Here is an 8589-nt window from a genome sequence, read left to right as displayed (position 1 = left end):
GCAGACAACTGTTCATCTTCCAACCAGAAGGACTTGTTAGCCTGAGAGAGAAACTTTTTGCCAGGGTGCCGGCATTCCATAAAGGAATCTTTTGTGTTCACATCAGAGGGTTTGTCGTGTTTGGGAAACCAGGTTAGAACAATAAGTCGGCTGGAAAGCTTCTGAATTTTGAGCATGTGAATGCTGCAACAGTCATAAGTGACAAAAGTCATAAGTCACTTTTTTCAGTGCCATTGTAACTGGTCATTCTTAAGTTGAATAAAAACCTAGTCAAAAATAGGAGTGGTTTTACTTTTCCTCCTGATGGTCTCTTGTTGACTGCTGATAATGGTCGTCAGGCTACAGAAGGACTAACACTTGAAAAATTAAGAAGCCTTCTTCTATTAGTCCAATTACTTTCAAAATGTCTTCAACTAACTGGAGTAAATTACTCATATTTCCACGTAACCGTGTATCTCGACTCCCTGAGGAGGATTAATCCCTCTTCAAAGCACAGCTGACCTTCTTTGGGGGAGAAACTGTTGTGTAATGACATTCCTTCTCTCCAGCTATTATATTCTTCAGTCCGAAACAATTGATCTTGCGTTCATTTTCTTCTCCCTTAGCAGTGCTGGGCCTCTGGCAGAGAGGGAACAAAAAACGGTGCAGACGAATTGCCAGAATGCATGAGGATGCATAAGGAGAAGTGGAGAAAGGAAAGAATGGAACAATTAACCCTGAAGGTGCTGGGTTAGTGGTGACAGTTCCCTGCCTTGCTTTGTGAATAAAATGCTCAGGATAAATGATCTGGTAAGAGGTTTTCTTTTTCCTTCTCTTTGCAACATAAACCAAACCCCAAAAACTTTAACCTTAGACTGTCTACTATTGACCTCACCCCTTTCCTAAGAGGTCTGTAGGGGCGTGCATAAGCGCACCAACGTGCCTACCGTCCCTGTCCTATTGTTTCTCTTATTCTTTTATTTTTCTTATATGTAACCATTTCATGTATTCACAACTATGTATACATTTATACTTATTATCTTGTAAACAATTGGCAAATCAAATAAATAAATAAAATAAATAAATAAATAAATAAATAAATTAACGGGATAAAAATGTGTTTCTGCTGGACATCAAAATGCATGGATTTTGTCTCTTGCACTGTCTTCCTTTAGGATTTAAGTGTAGTTGGTCCATCAGGAAACCTAAGTGCTAGAGGAATGTTGATGTTGCAGAGAAAGGCGGATATTCACATATATTATACTGTATATGCATTTAATAATATTCACATCTGACAGGCTGCGACAAAGATGAGGGGGCAACCTATTCTTCAAAGCAGCAGAAAGCAAGACAAGAATCAATGGATGGAAACTAATCAAGGAAAGAAGCAACCAGGAATTAATGAGAAACTTCCTAACAGTGAGGCGATTAACCAGTGGAACAGCTTGCCTTCAGAAGTTGTGGGTGATCCATCACTGGAGGCTTTTAAGAGGACACCTGGACAGCCATTTGTCTGGCATGGTATAGAGTCTCCTGCTCAAGCAGGGGTTTTGACTATGAGATCTCGAAGGTCCCTTCCAACTCTGTTATTCTATGAGTTCTACATACAGCAAGGAGTGTCCAACCTTGGCAAACTTTAAGATCTGTGGACTTCAACCTGAGGTCCACAGGTCTTAAAGTTGCCAAGGTTGGACAGCCCTGGCATATAGGCTTTATATAGTTGGAACCAGGGCCTGACATTCATCAAAATATTCTTTTTCTTTTCATGGAGGGAAAATGAAAATAAGATCTTTTCTTTAAGATCAAACTAGTTTCTCCCCCAAAATATTTGGCGTAGCACTAGTCTGGACCGTCTTATCAAGGATTTGTACCTTTTTCGCTAAAGAATCTTGTCTGCTTGCTAGTTGCTGTAATCATTTGCAGTGGAATCCAGTTTCTCTTTAATTTTTTTTTCTAAAGCCAATTTATTTACGATCAAGAGGATTGAGGATGTTACATTTGCCACTGCTTCCGGGCTAGGTGAATGAGAAGGTGGGTTCCTCATACCACCTCTTTCTAGCTGAAGAAGGTCTGAATTCAACCAGAAAACTGATGTTGGAACAATGAGGTAGAACAGGGTTGTACTAATATAGGTGATGAACTTTGAAGTTGTAAACTTTAAGCATGGCTATCAGCAATTCCAAAAGTGTAGGAGGTAAAAGCATGATATATATAAGTATGATTATAAAGAATGTTCAAAATACATTAGAATATGAGTGAGGACCTTCTGATCTTGGTTAATCAGCTTCACCTCTTAAATGAAATAATTCTCCCAAGAGGCAGGAATTCCATTTCTTACTTGCCTAACCTCACCCCTTGCTGGTGGAGATATACAAGCTTTCCATTTATCACAGCAACCAGACTGTGTCATAGCAAATGTAAAGGCAGCCTTATATCCAGTAGGTGACATTCTGATATTGTCTGCTTCTCAAGAGCCCTGAATGATTTGAATGTTATCATGATATACAGAACCCCAAGGAGAACATTGTCTGCTGTGGTATAATGCGTTTAAAATAGATGTTTTATAGAGCCAGTTGAATTATTCATTTTAAATATATAAAAAAAAAAATTGGGCAGATTTAGACCTTTCTGTTCTGTCGGTGAAATGCTCATGAATTCATTTCAAACTGCCTAGAGTATCTGCAGTGTTGATTGGTGCTTATGAAAATTAGATTTCACCTATGGTTTTTATGGATGGCTGATGGTTGGTTACCCATGAGCATTTTGACTTATATCAAGAGTGAATTATGATACTTTTCTTCTCTCTCTCCCCGGCTCCCACCATTTCATTCTAAATGTATAGAACTTTAGAAGTAACAGGGACATCAACAAAAGAATGAATAACCTGCTTTGGGTTAAAATTTTGAAGCCTGACTATAATGGAGAAGTATTTGCCATATGATTTTTATACGCAAGCCAAAAATCTAGCTTTCAAAGCCGGAAACTTCAGGCAACCCAGAAAGTATTTCAAAACTCATTGGAATTTTCTTGGCAAGATGTTCCATGCTGAACAGGCAGTTTAATCAATGCTGCTGACCTCAGAAGATACTGTTTTTTCCATGCATCCATCCACGCATCCACCCACTCACCCATGAAGAATGGTTGCAGGAACTGGGCATGGCTAATCTAGTGAAGAGAAGGACCAGGGGAGACATGATAGCAGCATTCCAATATTTGAGGGGCTACCACAGAGAGGAGAGGGTCAAGCTATTTTCCAAGACAGAGGCCAGACAAGGAATAACGGATGGAAACTGAACAAGGAGGGATTCAACCTAGAAACAAGGAGAAATTTTCTGACCGTGAGAACAGTCAACCAATGGAACAGCTTGCCTTTGGAAGTTGTGAGAGCTTCATCACTGGAGTTTTTCAAGAAGAGATTGGACTGCCATTTGTCAGAAATGGTGTAGGATCTCCTGCTTGGGTGGAGTTTTTTTTGACTAGATGACTAAAAGGTACTTTCCAACTCTGTTAACCTGTCATCCATCCATCCATCCATCCATCCATCCATCCATCCATCCATCCATCCATCCATCCATCCACACTGTTCTTTTATATTAGTACTTAATAAAAAATGCTTTCTCCAATCTTTCAAACACGAGGAACATGTTTCAGAGAGTTAGAAAAATGGAAAAGCTTCCTGCCTGGAACAGACTACAAAACTTCAGCATAGGATTTGGTCATGTTTTCCACTGATTCATGCCTTAGTCACCAACATATTGGACCACTGTAATGCATTCTACATAGGGTTGCCTTTGAGGAGTATCCAGAACCTTCAACTGGTACAGAAAGCGGTAGCATGAGCATTTGTGCATGCTCTTGGAAGAGCACATATTACATCTTTGCTCCACGAGCAGCATTGGCTGCCAGTTGGCTTCTAGGTCCAATTCAAACCCCTGGTTTTAACTTTGAAAGCTCTTCATGGTTTTGGATTATGTAATCAGAAGCCTCCCATATTCCCAATTATATCTGCCAATCCCATAGATCTGGCACATAAGGCATACTATGAGTCTTGTGAACTAGGATTTACCCTTGGTGGGTCCCAGGAAGTTCTTTTCTTCTGTGGGGCCCATCTTATGGAATATTTCCTCCTCCTTCCCACCCCAATAAAGTTAAATTCCAACTATTAACTTTCCAGAAGTCCCTCAAGTCCATTAAGAATGGGAGACATAATAGAGCAGGGGTCTCCAACCTTGGCAACTTTAAGACTTGTGGACTTCAACTCCCAGAATTCTCCAGCCAGGCTGAGATTTCTGGGAGTTGAAGTCCACAAGTCTTAAAGTTGTCAAGGTTGGAGATCCCTATAATAGTGCACACAATAGATACAAACTCAAGATAAACCACACCAAACTCAATTGCAGGAAATATGACTTCAGCAACAGAGTGGTCAATGTCTGGAATACTCTACCTGACTCTGTGGTTTCTTCCCCAAACCCCAAACACTTTAACCTCAGACTGTCTACTGTTGACCTCACCCCTTTCCTAAGAGGTCTGTAAGGGGCGTGCATAAGCACACCAACGTGTCTACCATCCCTGTCTTAATGTTCCTCTTTTATTCATATCCATTTCATGTATTCATAATCATGTTTATACATGTTATCTGATACATGCTTGACAAAATAAATAAATAAAATAAAAACATTCTTAGATGTCTCCACAGCAGTTGATATATTCACTGTCTCTGTGTACGGTCATTTGTATATTTTCAATTTTTAATAATATTCTAATTTTTAACAGTGCTTTTATATTTTTATAACTACTTTCCTATATACATACATTGTTTTATTCAATTGTTGTACATTGCCCAGAGTTGCTTTTTTGTGACATATAGGCAGCCATATAAATTTGATTAATAAAATTACTTGGATTGGCCCAGTCTTCAGCTCTGGTGCTGAAAAGTCATTCCATTTTGAAATACAATTCTCTGAGAAACCTATATCTTAAACTTTAATGTAAATGCTTCCTGACAGAATTCAGTCTTGGCACGGTTTTATTGTGTGTTTAGTATAAATTGAATTTTCTCCAATTTCTTCCAGACTTTTGCTTCTACATTTGTTACCTTTTTAATATTCTATGTTGAGATGCTCCCTACCCCCTACAATTCAATGTTTTATAAACTAAGAGTGCCATACCAATCTGTGTGTAAGGAGCACAACAAGTATTTAAAATACAGTGAGACATTTGCGCAACAGTACTAATTTAATTTTGCTCTACTTCGTGTCTCCATCTATGTCTGCTCCTGTTGACCTAAAAATAATGTGCTTATATTTTGGACAGGGCAATCAGATTGGATGAAACAGTTGATTTATAATTTTATGCAGAGCAGCTTGCTATCTAGCATGGCAACCAGTTAACAGAACTGTACAGTTGTATCATGTGGGGTAAAAGGTAAAATCTCTTTTGAATCGAGTTCAACTTCTGATGGCCTTAGAGACCTGTCAGTGCTTTTTACTGGCAACAATGAAGAAATGATTTCTGATGCTTCTTTGACTTCCCGTTCTAATATATAGCTCTGGAGACCTGACCTGATTAAGTTCCAAGGTTACCGAGGTATGATCATCTGCTGATATGGTAACAAGTTAAGTAACACATGCCTCAATAGTCTAATCTCCCATTTTGATGTCCCTTTTCAGGTGGGGTTTTTTTATCCTCATTTTGAGGAGCTCAAGATAATCAACCTTAATCAACAAAGTAATTTGGAGGGAGAGATCAGTGGTGGGATTCAAATTTTTTTATTACTGGTTCTGTGGGCATGGCTTGGTGGGTGTGGCGTGGTGTGGCTTAGTGTGTGTGGATTGGCTTGGTGGACGTGGCAGGGGAAGGATACTGCAAAATCTCCGTTCCCTCCCCAGCCCACTAACCTGTTTTCCAGCTCTGTTCTCCTCTGCAGGGCAACAAAAGAAGACCCAGCCAATCAGGTGCGACTCAGGAGGCAGACAATAGATGGGGGCAGAGCCAGTCAGAGGTGGTATTTGCTAGTTCTCCGAACTACTCAAAATTTCTGCTACTGGTTCTCCAGAACTGGTCAGAACCGGCTGAATACCACCCCTGGGAGAGATGGTCATGAACAAAGCTTGATTGCTAAGTTTGACCTTCGCCTGACTCATGCCCTGTCCTCAAGCTGCTTGATTTTTTTCCTCTGCATACTTCTAAGCTCAATGAATATATGGCGATCCAAATCAATTTGAAATTCCTGACAGACAGAACTTTGATTGCCGAATTGAGCGTGAGCTATTAGTAGCAGATCAAGCATGGAACTACATAAGGCTGACGGAGCTATAGAAAGGTGTGAAACAGAAAATAAAAAGCACACCAGAGATCAGACTTGCAGGTTGTATTCCTATTATATGTTTAACCTCGTTACTGGATTAACCTATTCTCACGGCCTGAATATTACTTTCCAACAAGGCACCTATTGAATCAATGATCTAAGTCTACATCACACTCTAAACCAGTGATGGCTAACCTACGACACGTGTGTCACTCGTGACACACCGAGGCACTTTGACTGACACGCCTGTTGGTGTGGGGAAAACCTGCACATTTAGAGGCTGCCTGTGCTCTGCTCCAATCCCTGCTCCCTGCTTTTTGCGTGGAGGCATGGTGTCACCGCTGCCGCAAGATCTTTGCAGCAGAGAACCAGTTTTAACCGCCATAAACTGAGGTTTGTCAGTTTCATTACCTCAGGAACGCTACAGGAGGAAAGGAGATCCATGAGGTTCACAGCCCTGTAAGGTGGCCTTCCGATCCCCACATCCTGCACCTGCAGCCCTGGGCCCAGGGAGACGAGTTTCACAGCCCTGTGTGATCACCCCAGCCCAGTCCGTCATAAACCAAATTATTGATATTTCTTGAAGTGACACACGACCCGAGGAAGGCTACACTTTTCCCCGATTTTCAACACACCAAGCTGAAAAGGTTAGCCATCACTGCTCTAAACCATAAAAATTGAGGTTAAAACCAGTGACCTATTCAAGATGTTGTGTGAACATTACTAATCATATCTTGAGATCAAGCCAGGAATCCAAGCCATGGAGAAATATGATAGCTAGTGTCTATGGAGATTCTCAGTCATCCAGACCATGGTTGTCCCCAAAGGTGATTTTTCAAAAGGCAACTGGACTTTGTTTTTGAGTTCTGAACTGAAGAAGCTTCTTGGATGAGACAGAAAACATCTTCAAGGAAAAACAAAGTTCAGTTGCCTTTTGAAAAAACCACCTCTGGGATATGGTAGCTAATGCTGCCTAGGAAAAGTCCTGCTCCCAAACAGGAAAACTTTGTGTAGTTTCTTACATAGAAATAAAAACCCAATATCTGGCCATGGTGCAAAGATTACCCTATAGAAATTGTAAGCTGTAATTCATTTTAAGCTTTACTCTTTCTGAGTCACAGTAGTGCTTTGTTGCTTCCTCGTTGTTTTTTAGGCATTCACCTTTCAATAAAAATAACATTGCTTTCCAAAGGCTTGTTATAGGAGAAAAACAACAATGGCAAAAAAAAAAAAAGAATGTAGGAGTGTAAAAGTCTTGAATGCATCTTCATTATGAGGAGGAATGAGAAAAGTCTATTGAGGTTCTGTAGCTTATAAATTCAAATAAAAAAATAAAATATAAAATATGTACAAATGTTGCATTTCACAAGTACTGTCAACTTTTCAGTTGTCTGCAGCCTTCATGGCGACTCACATTCCAGTCCAAATGCAAAGGAAGACTTCAAAGAAGAATTCGATCTGTTGGAATTTTCCAGATAGCAAGTATGGAATGAGTAAGAAAAAGCAGCAGTATTCTAGAATGAACTTGGTTTTGAAGGACAGAACAAATAAAAAATGAATCAAAAGATGATTAAAAACAGCAAGTGGTACCTTCCATAACAAACTCTACAAACCTCACTTTCAGGAATTTGAAATAAATTGTGACTTCCAATGGCTAATAAAAAAATGAAATCTATCCATCTAGCTAAATGATAGACAGACACACAGATTATAATAGACAGACAGACTGACTGATTATTGGAATTCATTGTTGGAATCAGGGGTGGGATTCTACCAGTTCACACCTATTCGCTAGAACCAGTTGTTAACATTCTAAGCGGTTTGGAGAACCGGTTGTTAGAAGAAATTACTGGCCTAATCCTGTAAGGAAGGCAGGAAGGAAACATTCTGTGTTGCTTACAGAAACTGCCTCTCCGTTAACCCTTATTACATTCTTGGTGGAGGTTTTTTTTCCTCCTTTGCTGGTACTTTGCTTGTGTGGAGTGACCATTCAAAGTTACAATGGCACTTAAAAAAGTGACTTACAACCATTTTTCACACTTATGACTATTGCAGTATCCCCACAGTCACGAGAGGCCAGGCGAGGAGATATGTGCCTCGATGTGAGTGATATTGAGTTGGCCACACCCAGCCAATAACACGACCACCAAGCCATGTCCACCCAGTCACATGACCACCAAGCCACGCCCACCACCTAAGCCACACCCACAGGACCAGTTGTTAAAAAATTTGAATCCCACCCCTGGTTGGAATTTATTTGTATGCAACAACTCCAGTAGTATTCAGCCAGTAGATGGCAGTGT

At 40.2% G+C, this 8589-nt stretch overlaps 1 long non-coding RNA gene across 1 annotated transcript; it reads left to right on the top strand.

Annotated features, from left to right (window-relative positions):
- The first annotated feature begins 514 nt into the window (after nt 1-514).
- Nucleotides 515-7863, top strand: LOC148129759 (uncharacterized). The gene is made up of 3 exons (XR_015750722.1): nt 515-789; nt 5649-5706; nt 7674-7863. It is a non-coding gene; the product is annotated as an uncharacterized LOC148129759 (long non-coding RNA).
- Nucleotides 7864-8589: the final 726 nt, after the last annotated feature.

Source organism: Notechis scutatus, chromosome 10 (genome assembly GCF_049901735.1).
Source record: "Notechis scutatus isolate UNSWTSFEM ecotype Mainland chromosome 10, rNotScu1.2, whole genome shotgun sequence".
Classification (NCBI taxonomy): Eukaryota; Metazoa; Chordata; class Lepidosauria; order Squamata; family Elapidae; genus Notechis; species Notechis scutatus.
The sequence above is the reverse complement of the archived record's forward strand: the minus strand, read 5'-3'. Positions and strand labels throughout refer to the sequence as shown.